This window comes from Ursus americanus, chromosome 25 (assembly GCF_024610735.1).
Source record: "Ursus americanus isolate L20-20 chromosome 25, mUrsAme1.1.p, whole genome shotgun sequence".
Taxonomy (NCBI): domain Eukaryota; kingdom Metazoa; phylum Chordata; class Mammalia; order Carnivora; family Ursidae; genus Ursus; species Ursus americanus.
The window spans coordinates 40,994,934-41,018,946 of record NC_142151.1 but is presented as its reverse complement, the minus strand read 5'-3'; the positions used below and the strand labels follow the sequence as shown (position 1 = coordinate 41,018,946).

At 37.6% G+C, this 24,013-nt stretch overlaps 1 protein-coding gene and 1 non-coding gene across 4 annotated transcripts in view; one reads left to right on the top strand and one right to left on the bottom strand.

Annotated features, from left to right (window-relative positions):
- The window catches only part of SPATS2 (spermatogenesis associated serine rich 2), a 135,525-nt gene that overhangs the window by 35,864 nt on the left and 75,648 nt on the right, over nt 1-24,013 (bottom strand). The gene's annotated exons all lie outside the window — the stretch shown is intronic.
- LOC123794853 (U6 spliceosomal RNA) lies at nt 22,305-22,411 on the top strand. Its single transcript, XR_006780279.1, has one exon. It is a non-coding gene; the product is annotated as a U6 spliceosomal RNA (small nuclear RNA).

The window sequence follows — 24,013 nt, the reverse complement described above, 5'->3', positions numbered from 1 at the left end:
TAACCCTGGGTTTTCAAGTACTTCCTAGTTCCTATGGAAGACTGGTAATTCATAAGTTAGAATGGTAACAACATTTTGGTACTAAAAGTGGAAAAGAGGATATGAATAGAGTCAATGTCATTCCAAGAGAAACTGTGATTGCCAGTTGCCAATACAACCGTGAATTAATTTTTTTTAAAGATTTTATTTATTTGAGAGAGAGAGAGCACGGGAACGCACAGAGAGAGAGAGAGCAAGAGCAGGGGGAGGGGCAGAGGGAGAAGCAGAATCCCCAATGAGCAGGGAGCCGGATGGGGGACTCAATCCCAGGACGCTGGGGATCATGACCTGAGCCGAAGGCAGATGCTTAACTGACTGAGGCACCCAGGCACCCCAAAACCGTGAATTAATTTAGATTTAACCTCTGTAATACTGGCAGTTTTCAGACTGTTACCTAAATTAAAAATTAGGTTGCACTTAAAACGAACTCAGTATTTAAGTCTGAGTTTTCCAGATAACTACATAATATGGTTAACTCTCAATTATCTTTATTAACTGAAAAAAGACACAGTTTTGAAAATCCTGTGCAGTCAAAATACTATCCAGCAACCTACTCAATTGCTATAGGTTAGCCGAACGATTTCACTTGGGTGTTACAAGTACTTTCCCCTAAAGACAAATTAATGAGCAAGGAGATGATACAAAGGATGTCAACAATCTTATTAAAGAATCAAACCATCAACCTCTTTTAAGGTGGAAGCAAAACAGCATTTTGGGGTCTGTATTTATTTGTTTTGGGGTTTGTATTTAAATGAACAATTAGTATTACTAGCTTCTTACACATCACCTAACACTTTATTTTTTTCCTTTAACAACACATTAGATAAAGTACAAGGAAAACAAAGGTTAGTTCTGTAAACACCTTCAGCTGTTGCCCCCCAAATTAGCGTAAGTATTACTAGGGTTTATCTGACATACATACAGGTTAGGATAATGATTAAAAATACATAAAGCAGTCAGGATCCCAGTAGGAAACAAATGGCACGCTCAAATTGGGAAATCTGAGGAGAGTTTAATAAAGGGACTGTTTTCAAAGGTCCTAGTAAGGAGTAGGGAACCCAAAAGATACATACAGTGCAGTACTCTTGGCTAATAACAGCAATGTACCCTGCTACTCTGAGGTTTTAACGAGGTAGAAGGAGAAAGCAATTCCTGGAACCCAGAGACACAAGGCTCTTTCATCTCTGTTTCCTCTGGTATGGAGAGGGCCATAGGACCATAGCTATGACCTTTGGTCGAAGGACAAGGTAAGCCCACAGTGACCTCCCTCAGGGAAAGTCTGGGAAATAAAACCACTACCTCACTCTCCTCCCTGCCTCTGATCTCCTGCCTATGCTGCCTGCCTAACGGCCAAAACCAACTAGAAGCCCAAGAGCAAGAGAGCCATTGAGGTAGTGTATACAGGTCAGCCTCCCATGGCACAAATGCCAATTTCATATTTATACTCTAAATCGTAAGTTCATCAAAAAGGTAAAGCAATAATTCAACATCTTAACTTGCCTACTCACCAGCTAATATTGCCTCTTTTAACTTAACTCAACATTCAAAACCTTGCTTCAATGAACTGGTGCTTAAGGGCCTCTCAGCATTACAGATAAGGTCATTTTTAGTTCCCATCAATAATATTTAGTAATTTAACAATTTTCTTATTTTTTCATGCAAAGAAAGCCTGAGATTTACTTAATTCCACTGGTAGGAAATGAGGCAGGATCTCAACCATTGATATCTATCCTATGATAGAGAGCGTGTATACTCAGCAAGAAATCTATTTTTTATTTTATTTTATTTTTAAAAAAGATCTTATTTACTTGTCAGAGAGAGAGCGAGTGAACAAGCACACAAAGCAGGGGGAGCGACAGGCAGAGGGAGAAGCAGGCTCCTCCCTGAGCAAGGAGCTGATATGGGACTCGATCCCAGGACCCTGGGATCATGACCTGAGCCAAAGGCAGACGCTTAACTGACTGAGCCACCCAGGCATTCCAAGAAATACATCTTTAAAGAACAATTCAGTTAAATACTACTCTCACACAAAACTCATAAAGGATACAAAGAATTCTGAACTTCCTTACCATTTATTTCACTCTATTAGGAACCACCTCAGAAGTTCCTTGGAATTATTTCAAATAGCACACATTTAGGAACATTTTGGAAAAAGTATGTTATTTACAGTATCACTGACATATTTGCAAATACTGCAGGCTTTGTTATTATTGTTTTTGCTGGCTTCAAAAATCAGACAAAAGTTGTTTTAGACACTGAGAATGACACAGAAATATCTGAGTCTGATAATACCATGTGTTACACCAAACTTGAACAAGTTTTTTCTTAACTGAGGTGTAACTGACATACAACATAGTGGTTCACTATTTATATATATTGAGAAATGATCACCACAATAACTGTAGTTAACATCTGTCACCATACATAGCTACAAATTTTTTTTCTTGTGAGAACTCTAAGATCCACTCTCTTAGCAACCTACAAACATGCAACACAGATTAACTACGTTAACATGCTGTATATTACATCCCCATGACTTATTTTTTTTATAACTAGAAGTCTACTTTTTGACCCCCTTTGCCCATTTCACTCCCCCTCCTCTCTGGTAAACACCAATCTGTTCTCCATATCTATGAGCTTGGTTTTATTTTGTTTTATAAGATTTCACATATAAGTGAGATCATAGGATATTTGTCTTTCTCTGACATTCACTTGACATAATGCCCACAAGGTCCGTCCATATCGTCCAAATGGGAAGATTTCCTTCTTTTTATGGTTAAATGATATTCCATTATGTGTGTGTGTGTGTGTGTGTGTGTGTGTGTGTGTGTGCACGTTTTCTTAATCCATCCAGGATAGGCCGCTAAACGGTTGATATCTTCGCTATTGTAAATAATAAGGCAATAAACATGGGAGTGCATATATCTTTTTAAGTTAGTGTTTTTGTTTTGGGGGGATAACTACCCAAAAGTGGAATTGCTGGATCATGTGGTAAGCCTATCTTTAATTTCTTAAGGAATTTCCATACTGTTTTCCATAGTCGCTATACCAATTTACATTCCCACCAAAAGTATGTGAGGGTTTCCTTCTTTCCACATCCTAGCCAACACTTGTTCTTTTTTTTTTAAATAGACTTTATTTATTTATTTGAGAGAGAGAGAGAGAGAAAGCATGAGCTGGGGGAGGGGGCGGGGCAGAGGGAGAGAGAGCAGCTGACTCCCTGCTGAGCAGGGAGTCTGAGGTGGGGCGTGATCCCAGGATCCTGGCATCATGACCTGAGTTGAAGGCAGATGCTTAACTGACTGAGCCACCCAGGTGCCCCAACACTCGTTATTTCTTGTCTTTTTGATAATAACCATTCTAACATGTGTGAGGTGTTATCGCATTGTAGTTTTGATTGCATTTCCTTGATGATTAGTAATGTTGAGCACTTTTTCTTTTTTCCCAATAAATTTTTAATTTAAATTCAATTAATTAACATATACAGTATTATTAGTTTCAGAGGTAGATTTCAGTGACTCATCAGTCTTATATAAAATCCAGCGCTCATTATATCACATGCCCTCTTTAATGTCCACCACCCAGTTACCCCAACCCCTCACCCCCTCCCCTCCAGCAGCCTTCAATTTCCTATGATGAAGAGTCTCTTATAGTTTGTCTCCCTCTCTGATTTTGTCTTGTTTCATTGTCCTTCTCTTCCCCTATGATCTTCTTTTTAGTTTCTTAAATTCCACGAGTGAGATCACATGATAATCTTCTTTCTGTTTGACTTATTTCCCTTAGCATAATACCCTCTAGTTCCATCCACATCGTTGCAAATGGCAAGACTGCATTTTTTTGATGGCTGAATAGTATGCTATTGTATAAATATATCACATCTTCTTTACCCATGCATCTGTCGATGGACATCTGGGCTCTTTCCACAGTTCGGCTATTGTGGACATTGCTGCTATGAACATCGGGGTGCAGGTGCCCCTTTGGATCACTGCATTTGTATCTCTGGGGTAGATACCTAGAGTAGGTTGAGCACCTTTTCATGTACCTGTTGACCATCTATCTGTAAGTCTTCTTTGGAACCGAACATGTATTTTCAATACACGTATCTTAACAAACTTTGAAACAAGGTCTGATTCTGTTGATAATTTATAATTTAACCTGAAGGCTGTATTTTATTGAATGTTTTATAATTCATTTGGATGAAAGTTCTGATTATATTCACACCTATCAGAATGACCATCGACAAAAGAAAGAGGGAGAGAGGAAGGGAAAGAGAGAAAGAGAACAAGTGTCGACAAGCACATGGAGAAATAGGAATCCTCATACCCTGCTGGTGGGAACGTCAAATGGTATAGCTGCTGTGGAAAGCTATATGGATTGTGGTTCCTTAAATAATTAAACACAGAATTATTACAAGACCAAGCAATTCCACTTCTGAGTATATACATAAGAGAACTGAAAGCAGCAACCTAAACAAATATTTATATATCTATGTCTATAGCAGAATTATTCACAATAGCCAAGATATAGAAACAACTCTTAAGTGTCCATCAATAGATGAATGGATAAAGAAAATGTCGTGTTTATGTATGCACACACACAAAGGAATATTATTCAGCATTAAAAAGGAAGAAAATTCTGACATACGCTACAATATGGGTGAACCTTGACAATATCAAGCTAAGTAAATTCAGTCAGTCACAAAATGACAAATACTATATGAATCTATTCATATGATGTACCTAGAATAGTCAAATTAATACAGAAAGTAGGGTGGTGGTTGCTAGGGGCTGGGGGGAAGAAGGAAACGGCGAGTTGTTTAATAGGTACAGAGTTTCAGTGCGGCAAGATGAAAAAGTTGTGGAGATAAACAGTGGTGATGGTTGCAGAGAATGTGAGTATACGTAATGCCACTTAACTGTACACTTAGAAATGGTTAAAATGGTAAATCTTATATAAGTTTTACCACAAATAATTTTTTTTAATTTTTTAAAGATTTTATTTATTTGAGAAAGACAATGCGTGTGAGAGCAGGAGTGGGGGGAGGGACAGAGGGAGAGGGAGAGGCAGACTCCCCACTGAGCAGGGAGCCGGGACTCGATCCCAGGACTCTGGGATCATGACTCGAGCCGAAGACAGACGCTTAACTGACTGAGCCACCCAGGCATCCCAAGATGGAAGTTTCTTAAATAACTTTTAAAGAAATAAATATAAAAGAGTGTTAGCATTTCAGAAGGCTATACCCGTCTGTACTAGACATCTTACAAAATGGCATTTTGACAGTTGTTTTTCTAAATTTCCCATCTAGGATTTGCTCCCCTTCCAAGCCTGATTCTTATTTACACATTTTCTTTTTTTTATATATATCCTTTTTCTTACAAAAACAGTCATAATTCTTCCAAGCTTAGGTGGTAAATTGGCAGAAGAGAAAATTATGACCTAAGAAACTGAAGTTGGTGACCTCTTCAGTTTCAAAGTTGTGAATACATTCTGAACTTTAGCTATTCATGTCTGTGATGGTAACTTTCTTCCCCTGTCCCCGTATTTGTCATTAGGGCACATGAAGAAACTGCACTCCACTTGCCATTTTATTGGTGATTTATGTGTGGATTATTCTCAAAACTGTCATGAGAAAAAACAGCTTCAAGAAACTGGTTATTTTCTTTTAGGTTGTTGAGTACTGATTGGCTGTGTTTAGGCTAAAGGAGAACCTTAGGTTATTTAATTGTTCGTGAGATACATTTCTGTAAGAATTGGCACTTACTCTTCTCCTGAGTCTGTCTACCTTTTAATTTTTAAGAGGAAGTTGATACACTTGAGAAAATATGATAAGCGATCATCACGCTTGTTAGGTTATCTGCACATCTAGGCTTTCTCACCTGTGGGCTTACTTGCGTTTAATTGGAGGATCTTACCTCTATGACCGCTCTTTGACCATGGTGAAATATGAACAATTTTGTTATCCAGCTTGTTTTATGCATGTGTAAGGAATATCAGTCAGCAATAACAAGAACCCGAGATCCTTAGAAGAAAGGTGATATATCAAGGTACTGTTAAAATAATGGCAACTTGAGAACTAGTATGATTGGGGAGTTCAGCACTAAGGTTGAATGGCATTAAGCTTGGACTCTGTCCTTGATTCTGCTGTAGGGTTCTTATTGTGTGACTTTGAGTAAGAAATGGTACCATGACTGATTTTTCTCATCAATGTAAAATTAAAGTATTCTGGCAGGGATTATAATTCCATCTTTCTATTCACTTGTCAGAAGGGATAGTACAGTAATTTGCCATCATCTATGTTAATGGAAAAACATATAAACAATCTAAAATCATAAATTTTTAGTTGTTAAATTCTAAGATACAAATTCAGTAGCTCCTATAAGAATCCATGCCTGGGTTTGAGTCCCCTCTATACTTCTCTCTACTGTAAGCAACCTGGAATTTGGGGGATAGGCTTTTCCAACAATGTAGACAACCTGTTCATAATCAGATTGAATTCACTTCAGTACTTTCAAAGAGCCTTACTGTGTGTTCATAATATTAGTTCTGCTAAACCTTTTAGGACCCTAAGTAGTAGAGCTTTTAAAAATCCCCACCTCATAGTAGTTTATTGTGGGGGGCTAGTATATGTATACAGTACTGTGCAATTTAATAAACTAATGCACAGTTGCTATCCTATTGAGATGATTTTTTTTTTACTGATCTCTGGCACTAGACTATAAAACTCTAAGAGAGCAGAAACCATAGAAGTCTTGTTCACCAGTGTATCCTCAATGCCTAACTTGGTTCATGGTAGGTGTTTACCAAATATTTATTGTAGGAATTAATTTGAAATCTCAGTAAGGGATCCCTACATTTTAAAATTTACATAAGAAAAAATGCTGTTTTCTTAACATCTTTTTTAATCAGAAAAATTTTTTAAAGATTTATTTATTTGTCAGAGAGTGAGAGGGGATGGAGAGAGAGAACACAAGCAGGGGGAGAGGCAGGCAGAGGGAGAAGCAGGCTCCCCGCTGAGCAAGGAGCCTGATGTGGGACTCGATCCCAGGACCCTGGGATCAAGACCTGAGCTGAAGGTAGATGCTTAACCGACTGAGTCACCCAGGCACCCCAATCAGAAATTTCTTTAAAATGTATTTGTGCGGGGCGCCTGGGTGGCTCAGTCACTTAAGCATCTGCCTTCGACTCAGGTCATGATCCCAGAATCCTGGGATCAAGTCCTGCGTCAGGCTCCCTGCTCAACGGGGAGTCTGCTTCTCCCTTTCCATCTGCCCCTCCCCTGGCTCATGAGTGTGCACATTCTCTCTCTCTCAAATAAATAAATAAATAAATAAATCTTAAAAAAAGTTTCCACCTTGGTTGCTGATGGCCAACCACAAAAATCTTCTTAGTAGACTGCAAGGATACAGACTTACAGTTTTAGCAATAGGCCTTCCTAGGCATCTCAGATGACTACTGCTATGTTATACATGTTCAGAAAAATCCACACTTCAACTACCAATCTGCTAAGTGGGTCTTCAATGAAAGGAAGTGGCCTTTTATTTTCCTGCTTTATTTTCCATCATTTGTCATTTGGCCTTAACAGCTGATTAATTTTTTTCTTTACTTTGCCCCTTTGAGTGCTTCTTCAACTACATTCGGAAGGATGTTGTGCCTCTTCTTAAAGGACAAAACAGTTACACTGGGAAATTTCTAAACTTCTAGAGTGAGTTTTGATTTTTCCAGGTAGAGCTTGCCGGAAAGTCAGGGTTTTTATTAACAAGCAATTAAAGCCTACCTTACTCTCACCAATAGATGTTCCTAGGTTTCCATCAAGTGCAACAGAATAAGCTTTTTTTTAAGTTCCAAGAATTCTTGAGGGTCTTGTTTAAAAGGTTTACTGGTTCAAATAATACATTCCTCCGTGAATGGTGATTAGATAGGAAATTCTATCCACCTTTCGAAAACCTTTTTAGTAATGTACTCTAGAGAACCGCCAGGAGGCAATGATATTGATTTTAATGCTCAACCTCTTCTGTCTCAATGCCATCTTCCATTAGTTTGGAATTAGTTCTCCCACATATGAAATTAAATGCATAGCTTAAAAAAAATTCTTTCTTACTCCTTCCTGTCCTTCAGAGTCTCAGGAATTCTACCAGCTTTTCCAGGGGAAAAAAACTCAATTTCATAAATTAAAAAAATTAAAGCATTTGAGAACTATGATTTTTTAAAAAGAACACACATAAATCCTCAATTACTAAGATCACTACACATTCTTTGCTGATTCTAGATCATCTCTGAACTAATGTCTTACTTACAATATCTTGTATATAGTTCCAGAGATTACATGAATTCAAATAGTTACTTTAAAAAATTATGAAGCCACATGATGATTATTTTGATATCTATTTACAGCCAACTTGCAAACTAATTTTTAATGGAATGGGGCACTAAAATAGAATAAAAATTAAATATGTAGTTAAATCTTTATTTCCAAGTAGCGAGAAAGACTCTCAAGAGTTTTATGTTTCTACTTGCTAATCTCTCCCTGCTTTTAGGGAAAGGTAAAAATAAATTGTGGAGCACCTGGGTGGCGCAGTTGGTTGGGAGCTGATTCTTGGTTTCAGCTCAGGTCATGATCTCAGGGTTGCAGGACTGAGCCCTATATGGGGCTCCGCGCTTAGCATGGAGTCTGCTTGAGAGCTTCTCCCTCCCCATCTCCCCCTCCCACTCATGCTGTCTCTTTCTCTCTCTCTCTCAAATAAATAAAATCTTTAAAAGAAAAAAAATAAATTGTGATGTGGTTAAAAGATGAACAGCCAGTAAAAACAGGAGAAAAAAGAGAAAGCAAGGATTCTGGATAATCTAAAAACCAGAAAATCAGTCTGCAAATGAATCAAGTCTTATAAAATGCCTCTGTGTGAGATGGTCACTTGAGTCTAAAGAAAAACACAGTTTTAGCTACCAAGGGCCTATTTTCTGGGGCGCTTGGGTGGCTCAGTCGGGTAAGTGTCTGCCTTCTGCTCGGGTCATGATCCCAGGGTCCTCGGACTGAGTCCTGCAGCAGGTTCCCTGCTCAGCGGGGAGCCTGCTTCTCCCTCTGCCTGCCACTTCCCCTGCTTGTGCTCTCACTCTGTCAAATAAATAAATAAAGTTAAAATAAAAAGGGGGGGCCTATTTTCTGTCTCTCTTACAAGTCAAACCCTCATTTTTAGATTTCAATAAAATTTCTCTACTCAATGAGATTGTTAATTCCTGTATATTATACAATATATGCCATAGTTCTGGACTTAGGATGGATTGGGTTAACTGAATGTACCATTAAAAAAAAAATTAGATCCTACTCCTCACTGTCCTTCAGATTCTCAAAAATTCTACCAGCTTGGGGTGCCTGGGTGGCTCAGTCAGTTAAGTGTCTGCCTTCGGAGTCAGTTAAGTGTCTGCCTTCGGCTCAGGTCATGATCCCAGGGTCCTGGGATGGAGTCCCACATGGGGCTCGCTGCTCAGCGGGGAGTCTGATTCTCCCTTTCCCTCCACCTGCCACTCCCCCCGGCTTGTGCTCTCTCTCTGTCAAATAAATAAATAAAATCTTAAAAAAAAAAAAAAGAATTCTAGCAGCTATTTTAGGAAAGAAACTCAATTCCAATAAGTCAATGAAATTAAAATATTAAAGAACTATGATACTTACAAGGCAAACAAATCTTTAATTACTAAGCTCAGTATAGACTAGCTGGTAGAATTCCTGAGAATCCGGAGAGTGAGGAGAAGGAAATAATTTTTTAAACAGTGTGTTTCATTTCATATGTAGAACTAATTTCAATTAGATCTGAGAGATATTCTTTTGTCATTGGATGTTTCTTCTAGCACTGTAAACCAGTGAATATCTTCCCTTTCCAGCCCATCTCAATCTCTGTGCTTCAAAGTACAGAAATGAACAGGTAATCCTAATTGCATAATCTATCTCTAACAAAACAAACCTGTCTCATAAAACCACACAGCACTTCAAAATCTGTCACTCTATTCATTAGCCTTCATGCAAGTAAGAATTAAATCTGTCTGCTTCTTCTTTCTTAAAACTGGAAAAATTATGTATCAGTTATCTACTATGATTACAAATATTTCTATTTCCAAATAATTGTTACAATTACCACAATGCAGATACTAGCTTTTAAGTGTTACACTTGTGAAGGTAAGACATACATTAACTAAAACACACTTAAGCTCATTTTGTCCTAATAAAACATTTTTTTAAAAAAATTTTTTACTGTGGGGGTGCCTGGGTGGTTCAGTGGATTAAGCATCCAACTCTTTTTTTTTTTTTTTAAAGATTTTATTTATTTATTCGACAGAGAGAGAGACAGCCAGCAAGAGAGGGAACACAAGCAGGGGGAGTGGGAGAGGAAGAAGCAGGCTAATAGCGGAAGAGCCTGACGTGGGGCTCAATCCCAGAACTCCGGGATCACGCCCTGAGCCGAAGGCAAACGCTTAACCTCTGTGCCACCCAGGCGCCCCAAGCATCCAACTCTTGATTTCGGCTCAGGTCATGATCTCAGGGTTGTGAGATCAAGCCCACATCAGGCTCCACATTCAGCACAGAGTCTGCTTGAGATTCTCTCTCCTCTCCCCATGCCCTCTCCCCCACCTGCAGTCACTCTCTCTCAAATAAATAAATAAATCTTAAAAAAAAAAGTGAAAATTTTCATTGTGAAATATAACACATTTATAGTGCACACACACACATAAAGTATCACATCTTAATAATTTATCACAAAACAAACACTCAAATACTACTACCCAGGTTAAGAAATAAAACTGCTAGTACCCCAGAAGTCTTCCTCATATCCCCCTCTCATATTATCTCTCCCCATTCACCAAAGGGACCATCCTCCAAACTTCTTTTCTTCATAGTTGATACCACTGAAGGAGATATACCTAAATATTATGGTATGGTTTTACTTTTATCTTATTATAAAAGGAATAATTCTGTACGTATTTTATTTCTGGTGCATGGATTGTTTTGCTCAACACTGCGTAAGATTCATGCATATTTTTGCAAGTAAATGTAGTTTGTCCATTTTCCTTGAATAACATTTCATTGTATGATTACGTCATTGTTTATTCTGCTACACAACTGATGGACAAACAGTTGGGCTTTCTGCTAGACAAATGATGGACAATTGGGTTGCTTCTAGTTTTTGGCCAACATAAACAATGCTGTTTTGAATATTCTTGTACAAAGCTCCTGGTGTACCTGGGAATGCATTTCTACTGAATACTCAAGAACAGAACTAAGTCATATGCATAGGTATGCATATCTTCAATTCTAGTACATATGTCCCACAGCTTCTCAAAGTAGCTGTACCAATTTAAACCTTCCACTAGCAGTTTTTGAAAGTTTCTATTACTCCATATACTCACACTTTTGGTATTGTTAATCATTTCAATTTTAGCCATTCCAGTGCAAGAGTAATAGTATCTCATTGTTTCAATTTGCATTTCGCTTATTTGTAAAGACACTGAGTGCCTTTACAGTATGTTATTAACCGTTATTCTCTTTCCTACTCTTGCCCAGTTTTTGGAGGGAGAATTGTCTTTTCCTTATTATCTGTAGTCGTTCTCTATCATTTAAACATGATACAAATTTCTTCGCCCATTCTGTGCCTTGCCTGTTAACTCTCTTAACTGTGACTTTTGATAAAGAGAAGTTTTTAATCTTTTTTAAAGATTTTATTTATTTATTTGTCAGAGAGAGAGAGAACATGCGCACGTGCACACAAGCAGGGGGAGCGGCAGGCAGAGGGAGAAGCAGGCTCCCCTCTGAGCAGCGAGCCCCATGTGGGACTCCATCCCAGATCCTGGGATCATGACCTGAGCTGAAGGCAGATGCTTAACTGACTGAGCCACCCAGGCGTCCCTAGTTCTTAATTTTAATGTATTACTGCACTGACACTAATTCTTCTCCTTTATGATCAGTGCTTTTTATGTCTACCAAAATCTCTTTCCCTGAGATGATGTCAGAAACTTGCTTCAAAATAATCCACTGGGGGTGGATTAAAGTATAGACAAAAAAGAATGGCCATGTGTTGTTAATTATTGGACTTGAGTTATGAGTATTTGGGAGTCCACTGTATTATTCTATTTTTCATAAGCTTAAAATTTTCAATAACAAGTTAAAAAAATAAACGTTATTAAAAACTCCTGGAATTTTTAAGTGATTATAGCAAGGTTGCAGGATACAAGGCTAATATAAAAAAAAGTCAATCACTTTCCCATATAAAAACAACAAAGAAGTGTTTTGAATTTGAAACAAAAAACACAATACCATTTACATTAGCACCCCCAAAATGAAATACTTACATGTAAATCTAAAAAGTATGCATTAAGACCTATATGAGTAAAACTATAAAACTCTAAGAAAAAAAAGGAAAACACTAAATAAATGAGAGACATTCTATGTTTGTAGATTGAAAGACTCAATATTGTCAAGATGTCAGCTCCTCCCAACTTAGTCTATAGAGTAAATACAATCCCAACCAAAATTCCACCAACTTATTTTTGGATATCAACAAAGTGATTCAAAAATATATATGGAAAGGCAAAAGACACAGAATAGTCAATACAATATTGAAGGAGAACAATGTTGAACTGACACTACACGAATTCGAGACACATTATAGAGCTACAGTAATCAAGGCAGTGTAGTATTGGTGAAAAAAACAGACAAAAAAAATCAGTGGGACAGAATAGAAAGCCCAGAAATAGACTGATATATATTTAAGGCAACTGATCCTTGACAAAGGAACAAAGGCAATACAACGGATGTAAGAAAGTCTTTACGACAATGGTGCTAGAACCACCAGACATCCACATGCAAAAAATGAATCGAGATACAGACTTTACATCCTTCACAAAAATTAACACCAAATGGATCACAGACCTAAGTGTAAACTGCAAAACTATATCTTGGAAGATAACATAGGATAAAATCTAGATAACCTTGGGTTTTATAATGACTTTTTAGATGTAACAACAAAGGCACAATCCATGAAAGGAAGACTTGATAAGCTGGATTTCATTAAAATTAAAACTGCCTGCTCTGTAAAAGACACTGTCAAGAGAATGAAAAGACAAGCCACAGACTAGGAGAAAATATTTGCAAAAGACATCTGATAAAGGACTATTACTCAATATATACAAAGAACTCTTTTTTTTTTTAAGATATTATTTATTTATTCGACAGAGATAGAGACAGCCAGCGAGAGAGGGAACACAAGCAGGGGGAGTGGGAGAGGAAGAAGCAGGCTCATAGCGGAGGAGCCTGATGTGGGGCTCAATCCCGTAACGCCGGGATCACGCCCTGAGCCGAAGGCAGACGCTTAACCGCTGTGCCACCCAGGCGCCCCCAAAGAACTCTTGAAATTCAACAATAAGAAACAACACAATTTAAAAGTGGGCCTAAGATCTTAACAGACATCTCACCAAAGAAGAGTACAGAGATGGCAAACAAGCATATAAAAAGATGCTTCACGTCATATGTCGTGAAGGAAATGTAAATTAAAACAATCGGGGCGCCTGGGTGGTTCAGTTAAGCGTCTGCCTTCGGCTCAGGGCGTGATCCCGGGGTCCTGGGATCGAGCCCCACATCAGGCTCCTCCGCTGGGGACTGCTTCTTCCTTTCCCACTCCCCCTGCCTGTGTTCCCTCTCTCGCTGGCTGTCTCTCTCTCTGTCAAATAAATAAATAAAATATTTTTTAAAAAATTTAAAAAAAAACCAAAACAATGAAATACCACTACACATCTCTTAGAATGGCCCACACCCAGAACACTGACAACACTAACTGCTAGCAAGGATGTGGAACAACAGGAACTCTCATCCATTGCTGGTAAAAAAGCAAAATGGTACAGGCACTTTGGAAGACAGTTCGGCAGTTTCTTACAGAACTTACCATGAGATCCAGCAATCACTCTTTTTGGTATTTACCCAAAGGAGATGAAAATTTATGCCCACACAAAAACCTGCACATGGATGTTTATATCAACTCCCTATCTATCTATCTATCTATCTATTTTTATTATTATTATGTTCAGTTAGCCCCTGTATAGGACATCATTAGTTTTTGATGTAGTGTTCAACGATTCATTAGTTGCATATAACACCCAGTGCTCATCATAACACATGCCCTCCTTAATACCCATATCAACTCTATTTATAACTGCCAAAAATGGAACCAACCAAGTTGTCCTTCAGTAGATGAATGGATACATAAACTGTGGTACATCCATACAATGGAATGCTATTCAGTGCTAAAAAGAAACTAGCTAACAAGCCATGAAAAGACATAGAGGAAACTTAAATGCTTATTACTAATTGAAAGAAGTCAATGTGAAAAGTCTACATACTGTATGATTCCAGCTATATGACATTCTGGAAAAGGCAAAACTATAGCAACAGTAAAAGGTAGTTGCCAGGGGTTAAACGGACTGAAAGATTAATAAGCAGAGCAGAGAGGATTTTTAGAGGAGTGAAACTACTCTGTATGATACTATAATAGTGGATACATGTCATTAAACATGTCCAAATCCAAAAAATGTACAACACCAAGAGAGAATCCTAATGTAAACTATAGACTTTGGGTGATAATAATGTGTCAATGTAGGTTTACCCATTGTAGCAAATGTGTCACTCTGGTGGAGGATATGGATAATGGGGGAGGCTACCTATGTTTGGGGGTAGGAGATATACAGGAAATCTGTACCTTCTCCTCCACTTTGCTGTAAACCTAAAACTGCTCTTAAAAACAAACTCCATTGAGACATTTTAAAAATGCTATTAAGGAAAAAAGATTTAAAAAGAAAGAATCCTTCCTTCTCTGAGGTCTTAAAGATATTCTTCTAAATTATCCTTTATAAGCATTATTATTTTACCTTTCACATTTAGGTCTATAACCTAAACCGTGAATTGCTTTACAGGTATGAAGTAAAGAGTTATTTTTTTCCATATGGATTTCTAAGTGAAAAAAGATCACCTTTTCCTCAAAGCTCTGCAGTATTACCTTTTAGGTAAATAAAATCTCCATACATGAATAGCTCTGTTTCTGGCCTCTCTGTTTCATTTGTCTGTATTTCTGTCTTATGGTAATACCATATTGTCTTCATTAGTGTAGCTTTACGATAACTCTTGGTATCGAATTCAACGAGTTTACTGACCATGTTGTTAAGAATTCTTCAGCTATTCTTGGATCTTTGCATTATCATATACATTTCAGAATCACTTTGTCAATTTGCACAAAAAATAACATTGGTTGGGGGGGGGGTGCCTGGCTGGCTCGGTCAGAAAAGCATGCAACTCTTGATCTTGGGGTTGTGAGTCTGAGCCCCACGTTGGGTGTAGAGATTACTAAAAAAAAAAAAAAAAAAAAAAAATCAATAAACTTAAAAAAATAATGTTGGGGGTTTTTATGAGGATTGCATTAAATCTATAAATCCATTTCGGAGGACAGTTGTCTTCAAAATATTGAGTCTTCCAATCCATGAATATGGTATACTCTTTGATTTAAGTGTTCTTTCATTTCTTCCAATGACGCTTTATCATTTTTTAATAGTGTTGTTACATATCTTTCATTGAATTTATTTCTATGTTATACTTTTGGTATAATTGTAAATGGCATCTGTTTTTAAATTTCATTTTCTTTTTTTTAATTTTTTATTTATTTTTATTTTTTTTTAAGATTTTATTTATTTATTTGACAGAGATAGAGACAGCCAGCGAGAGAGGGAACACAAGCAGGGGGAGTAGGAGAGGAAGAAGCAGGCTCATAGCAGAGGAGCCTGATGTGGGGCTCGATCCCACAACGCCGGGATCATGCCCTGAGCCGAAGGCAGACGCTCAACCGCTGTGCCACCCAGGCGCCCCTAAATTTCATTTTCTAATGACTTACTGCTGGTATAAGTGTGACTGATTTTTGTAGAATGATTTTATATCCAGCGACATTGTTAAAATCACTAATTCTAATAGTTTACATTCTGTGGGCTTTCTATGTAGGGCATCTACAAAAACCATACAGCAAACATCAACGTAATGGTATGCTAAGCCCTTTTCCTTTGAGACCAGAAAACAAGACCAAAATGTTTGCTTCATCACTTTTTTCCCCCTCCCAACCTTATTGAGAAATTGACAAATATAATTATATATAATTAAAGTGTACAATGCAATGAGCTGCTATACATATCTATTGTTGGAATAATGACCAAGACCAAAACAATTAACACATTCATCACCTCACATAGTTAACTCTTCTGCTTTATTACCTCTAGACAACTGGAGAACTAACAACTACGATAAAGCAAGGAAAAGGGAGAGATATCATAATTATTAGAGTCCCACTATTCAAGAATCATTTTATTTCCTCTCTTCTACATTTCTGGGAGGATTTGATTTTCTGTTTTTTTCCTAACTTACTTAGAACTTAGCTCACTCATTGGTAGCCTATCTTCTTTTTCTTGTACATACATTTAAAGCTAAAAAACTTTAAAAATCCCTCTAGGGGCGCCTGGATGGCACAGCGGTTAAGCGTCTGCCTTCGGCTCAGGGCGTGATCCCGGCGTTATGGGATGGAGCCCCACATCAGGCTCCTCCGCTATGAGCCTGCTTCTTCCTCTCCCACTCCACCTGTTTGTGTTCCCTCTCTCGCTGGCTGTCTCTATCTCTGTCAAGTAAATAAATAAAATCTTAAAAAAAAAATAAAAAATAAAAATCCCTCTAAACATGGTTTTAGCTGCATGTTATAAGTTCTTTGTATAAATTTCTATTATTGTTCTATTTAAAATATTTTCTAATTTCTATTTTGATTTTTTTTTATCCAACTGTTATTTAGATGTATATTTTGTCATACCTAAATATTTGGAGACTTTCTAATTAACTTTTGGATAACTAGCTTAAGTTCACTATGGTCAAATAACAATCTGTATGATTTTAATTCTCTAAAAATGGTGGTAATTTGCTGTATGGCCCAGTATGTGCTTAATTTTTGAAAATGTTCTAGATGCACTTAAGAAGTAATAAACAGGGGTGTCTGGGTGGCTCAGTCAGTTGAGTGTCCAACTCTTGATCTCAGTTCAGGTCTTGATCTCATGGTCTTGAGTTCAAGCCCTGCATTGGGCTCCATGCTGGGCAGTAGCTTACTTTAAAAAAAAGAAACAAAAAAAGAAGTAATAAATAAATAAATAAATAAATAAATAAATAAATAAAGACTTAGTTGTTAGGATATACTGTTCTAATTATGACAATTATATCACATTTGCTGGTCATATCATTCAAATATTTTATATCCTTATTAATTCCTCATCTAATTGCTTTATCAGTTACTAAGACAGCTGTATTAAAATCTCCTACTATAATTATATATTTCTCTCCTTTTACTTCTGTCAATCTTTGTTTTAAACCCGTTATTAGAAGAGTGCCTGGGTGGCTCAGTCCGTTAAGCATCTGCCTTAGGCTAGGGTCTTGATCTCAGGGTCTTGGGATCAAGCCCTATATCAGGCTCCCTGCTCCACAGAGAGTCGGCTTCTCCCTCCCCCTGCCTGTACTCTCTCTCTCAAATAAATAAAAATTTTTAAAAATCTAAATCTATCATTAAAATTATTTTTGTTAAATTAAATGGTTTATCATTATGAAGTGCCCCTCCTTTATCCCTAATCATGCTTTTTTGCCTTAAAGTCTACTTTGCTGAATATTAATATATCCACATTCAGAACAGTTTTCTTTTGTTTAGTCTCTCTCTTTTTTTATTCTGGTAAAAAAAAAAAAAGCACAGCATAAAACTTACCATCTTAACCATTTCTAAGTGTATATAGTTCAGTCGTGTTTAGTCACATTATTATACAACTACTCTCCAGAACTTTTTCATCTTACAAAATTAAAACTCTGTATCTATTAAACAACAACTCCCCATAGCCCATTATACCCCATAACACCCAACTCCTAACAATCACCATTCTACTTTCTGTGACTTTGACTACTGAAGATACCTTCTGTAAGTGGAATCCGATATTTGTATTTTTATGACTAGCTTATTTCACTTAACATAATGTTCTTCAGGTTTATCCATGTTGCAGCATGTAGTGACTATTTTTTTAATTTAATAGCTTCCCTGGAGATTATAACATCTATTTTTGACTTGCAAAATTCTACTATTAATTGGCAGTTTTACCCCTCTTCCTTGATAAAGCAAGGGAGCTTATGTCCCTCCTAATTTATAAGCCATGACCACCATGCATGCTAATTCTCCGTGTTTTTTAAAAGTTATTTATTTGAGAGTGAGAGAGTGAGAGAGAGAGAGAGAGAGAGAGTCAGCGGAGGGGCAGAGGGAGAGAATCTTCAAGTAGACTCTGCACTGAGCAGGGAGCCCAACAAGACATGGGGCTTGATCTCACAGCCCATGAGTTCATGACTTGAGCCGAAACCAAGAGTTGGACACTCACTCAATTAAGCTACCCAGGCACCCCATCATTCTCTTTTTGTGTGTGGGTTTGTTTTTTTTTAATGAAAGATGTATTTTTTAATTTATTTTTGCGAGAGAGAGAAAGCGAGCACAAGCAGGGGGAGGGGCAGAGGGAGAGGGAGAAGCTGACTCCTGTTGAGCAGGGAGACCGATGCAGGACTTGATCCCAGGACCCTGGCATCATGACCTGAGCCGAAGGCAGATGCTTAACCGACTGAGCCACCCAGGCGTCCTCTCTATGTGTTTTCAAATCCTAATAAAACATTCTTTTTTTTTTTTTTTAAGATTTTATTTATTTATTTATTTGACAGAGAGAGAGACAGCCAGCGAGAGAGGGAACACAGCAGGGGGAGTGGGAGAGGAAGAAGCAGGCTCCCAGCGGAGGAGCCTGATGTGGGGCTTGATACCAGAACGCCAGGATCACGCCCTGAGCCGAAGGCAGACGCTTAACCGCTGTGCCACCCAGGCGCCCCCTAATAAAACATTCCTATTGTTTTATACAATCAATATTCATTTAGACTTGACCATGTATTTGTGGTTTGCTTTGCTATTCATGCCTTCTTGCATCTCCAACCGTCCAACTGGGTCATCTTTCTTCTGTATTCGGAATACCTTTAGGATTTTTTCAGTGGGGTTCCAATGGTGATGACTTCTTTTTGGTTTTATTTTTGTGTTTTGTTGTTTTTTAAAATTGTGCTTATTTCTGCTTCATTCTAGAAGGATATTTTCACTGTATATGATGTATGTAGAATTGCAGACTAGCAGTTATTTTTATTCAGACCTTTAAAGATATCACCCTACTGTCCTCTGACCTCTATTGTTCCTGTTGAGAAGTTAGCTCTAAGTCTGTGATCCTTCCAAAAAAAAAATTTTTTTTTAAGATTTTATTTATTTACCTGACAGAGAGCACAAGCGGGGGGAACGGCAAAGGGAGAGGGAGAAGCAGGCTCACCGCTGAGAAGGGAGCCCAATGCGGGGCTCGATCGTAGGACCCCAGGATCATCACCTGAGCCGAAGGCAGATGCTTAACCAACTGACCGACCCAGGCGCCCTCAAAATTGTACATTTTCTTCCTCTGGCTGCTATATTTTCTTTGTTTCCTAGAAATTTTACTATGATGTTATGAGGTGTGGATTTCTTTATATTTATTCTGCTTGTGATTTGTAGTACTTCCTGAATCTGTGGCTTGATGGTTTTCATGAATTTTGGGAAGTTATCAACAGTATCTCCTCAAATACTCTTCCTTATTCTTTTTCTTCTGGAGTTCCCATTACACGTATGACATACCTAATCTCTGTTGCCTCTAGGTCTTTCACCTCCTTTTCTGTATTTCCTAATCTTTTGAATTTCCATGCATGATTTAGTTTCTTCTAATTTATAATGCAGTTCACTGATTCTTCTCAGATACTATCAATCTGTTTTCATTTTATTTTTTTAAAGATTTTATTTATTTGTTTATTTGAGAGAGAGAGAATGAGCATAAGCAGGGGGAGGGGCAGAGGGAGAGGGAGAGGGAGAAGCAGACTCCCTGCTGAGCAAGGAGCCCAATTCAGGGCTCAATCCCAGGACCCCAGGATCAAGACCAGAGCCAAAGGTAGATGCTTAACCAACTGAGCCACCAAGGTGCCCCTGTTTTTAAAACCATACATTGAGTTCATAGTTTCAATTACTGCATTTTTCTGGTCTAATATATGCATTACAAAATAGTTTGCCAGTTATCTGTTGAATTTCCCCACGTTGTCTTTATTTCCTTGAACCTTTTAAGAATATTTTATTTTTTTATTTTTATTTTTTGAAGAGTAGTTATTTTAAATGTGGTAACTTCAATATTTTGATCTCCTGTATATTTGTTCTACTATCTAATGTTTCTTGTTCCATATTCTTATTGTTTCATCCCCTCAGGTTTCTTTTTCTTTTTTTTAACATTTTATTTATTTATTTGACAGAGAGAGACAGCGAGAGAGGGAATACAAGCAAGGGAGTGGGAGAGGGAGAAGAAGGCTCCCTAGAGCAGGGAGCCTGATGCGGGGCTCGATCCCAAGACCCTGGGATCATGACCTGAGCAGAAGGCAGACACTTAATGGCTGAGCCACCCAGGCGCCCCTCCCCTCAGGTTTCTAATTATTTTTTCATTGTGTACTAAATAACCTATTTAAAAAACTGATAATGAGAGTAATCTGTGAAGATTTCCAAAGAGGATCTGTTTACTTGTCCCAGGGCACATATGTTACCTCAAACTAATTTCAGGTACTGAAATAATTTGAAACTAAGTTGCAATTCCTACAAAGGTAAGTCTTTTTCCACTCATCTTTACTACTAGGACTCAGTTTCTTGGGATCCTACCGCAGAGCAAGGAGGGATGGTCACTAGTCCCCACTCATACACCAGAAGGCCCTGGACATCAATCACTGTCTTCTTGGCTCCAGGAATTTGTCACCATTCAGCTTTTCAGCTGCTCTATCCTATTTGCTTCACCCAAGTAATTGCCTGTCTATGTTATTCTCCCTTCAAAATGTTTACCTTCCCTATCTTTGGTCTAACGGATTCTTGCATGCACCAAACAAACCCTTCTGGACTAATTTTCAAAACAATACACATTTGAAAAACAGGGGGATTTTTTTTTTTTTTTGTAGTAAGCAGATAAATGAGTAGTAAAGAAACAACTTAAATTGGTTCTAAGAATAACCTATTTTTTTAATTGTCCGGAGTAGAAAAATAAGCCACATTTACTTACTTGTTTCCCAACTTATATTAGATATTTTAGATACATTAGATATTTTACCCCTAAAAGAAAAAAGAGAGAAATATATGGCCTATTATTTCCAGTTACCTTTTGTAGAACAGTCAGCTAGAGCCTAAAATAAAATATCCTCTTTATTGAATTTCTAAAAAGAGATGACATTAAAAAAGTATATTTAGAGTGAGTAAATGACTTTCAACAAAAAGAATGTGGTTGAGAACAATGAACCTAAAAGGCCCAAAGACTTGCTTTGGTTCTGTATTAATTTCCCATGGCTGTTACAATAAATTACCACAAACTTGGTAGCTCAAACAACAGACATTTATTCTATCATAGTTCTAAAGCCTAGAAGTCCAAAACCAGTATCGCTGGGCTGAAATCAAGGTAACAGCAAGGCCACACTCCCTCTACGAGCTCTAGAGGAGAATCTGTTCCTTGCCTTTTCCACTTGCTGGTAGGTGTAGGCATTCCTTGGCTTGCCACATCACTCCAATCTCTGCCCTCATCGTTACATAACGCCCTCTCTTCTCTCTGAAACCTTCTTCTGCCTCCCCCTTATAAGGATACTTGTGACTGCCATCTAGGGCTCACCTGGATGATCCAGGATAACCTCCCCATCTGAAGATGGTGACAGATGGTAGCTACACCTGTGGTGAACATATAGCATTATATATAGTTTTCAAATCACTATGTTGTACACCTGAAACTAATGGAACAATGTGTGTCAACTATACTTCAATTAAAAAATTTAATTTTAAAAAAGAAAAAATCTGACGTATTTTTAAAATTATAAACTAACATCATTTGTTTCTAGACAATCTACAGTGTATCAAGGTAATGAGCTAGTTGTTGGAAAAACATACAAGAATAAAACCCAATTATTATCCCAGCAGGCTCAGAGTCTAATAGGAAAAGAAAGACAGGCATACAGTGAATGTTTGTAGGTATCACTGATGAAGTGGGACGTACAAAGAATAGAGGTTAGTTCTGACAGTTATTAAGGTTCCTTTAAATTTAAAAATTCTATGACTTTATAAAAACAGTTTGTAGCGCTCACATCGGTAGCACATATACTAAAATTGGAATGGTACAGAGAAGATTGGCATGGCCCCCACACAAGGATGACATGCAAATTCATGAAGTGTTCCACAAAAAAGGGTTTTTTAAATTAAAATTTAAAAATAAAAACAGGTTGTAGCTCTTCTCTTTCAAAGGAAGTCCTCACATCCATTAGGATAGCTATTGAAAAAGCAAACAAAACAACAAGTGTTGGGGAAGATGTAAACAAGCTAGAACCCTGTGTACTGCTGGTGGGAACATAAAATGGTACATCTGCTACCGAAAACAAAATGGCAGTTCTCACAAAATTAAACAGAATTACCATTAATCCGGCAATTCCACTCTTGGCTATAAACCCAAAAGAAGTGAGAGCAGGGATTTCAAAAGGTTATCTGCGCACCCATGTTCACAGCAGTATTATTTACAATATTCAGAAAGTGGAAACAACCCAAGTGCCCATCCACAGATAAATAAACAAAATGTGATAATACATACAATGGAACGTTATTCAGCTTTAAAAAGGAAGGAAATTCTGACATGGATTCACAACATGGATTAACTCTGAACACATTATCCTTCGTGAAACAAGACAGTCATAAAAGACAAATACTATATGATTCCACTTGTATGAGTGAGTTATCAAGAGTAGTCAAATTCAGAGAAACAGAAAACAGAAGGTAGGATGGGAGTTTCCAGGGATCAGGATAAGGGAGAGTAGGGAATTATTGGATACAGAGTTTCTGTTTTGTGAAATGAAAAAAAGTTGGGGAGGGCGGAAGAAAGGAAGAGAGAAACATTTAGGTAGATCCATACGAAACAAAAAGTAGTGAAGCAATTAAGCAATAGCACAGTACTGAGACAGAGAAACTAGTCGTGCATGATCAGCTATGTAATTTAAGTCAGCTATTTTAATGTTTCAGAGGTTTAAAGATCAGACGTGAAGGTGTTTTGTAGCTGAATAGTTTCACAAGTGGGAAAAGAGGAAGAGAGAGAACTAAAGTTAAGTGCAAAATGAAGTCAACAAAAAAAGGACAATACTTGTGAACTTGCCCTTATCATTATAACTTCATAAATATTGTTAGACACTTACAGGCAAACACGGTTTTTATGTCTAGAAAAATATTAGCAAATCTGTTTTTTTTTTTAGAGTCTGTGTACCATCCCCAGAGATAGTGATTAAAAAATAATATATATATTTTTAAATTTCCACGATGATTCTGAGATACAGTCAAGTTTGAGAGAAAGACATTACTTGACCCAAAGCAGGGCTCCTAAAATTTTAAAAATTACAATCGTTTGGTCTCATCCTTCTCTAGTCTCTAAAGACTATTTAGAGAGAAAATTAGGATCATTAGTGTCTGTGGGAATCAGAACTAAACCTATTCACAACCTTGGATTACCCCCAGAACTGGTTTCCTTTTATCTAGTGCTAAATTCAGACATCAGTCAGGAAAAGGTAAAAAGTTGTAAGTAATTACCCCGCTATAAATTTATATCATGAACCTAATAGGTTCCCAAATATCTGCTATGGGTTCTACTCAAAAGTTCTCTTATTTGATTTTCAACAGTGGGGTGCCCGACAAACAGTTCAAGTAATCCAAGGGTAAGGCCCACAAGAGATTTTTGGCAGAAGCATTTTTCCCTAATTAACTAGTAAGCCACATGAACCAGTAGGCTACTTAATGTCTAAAGACCTGCC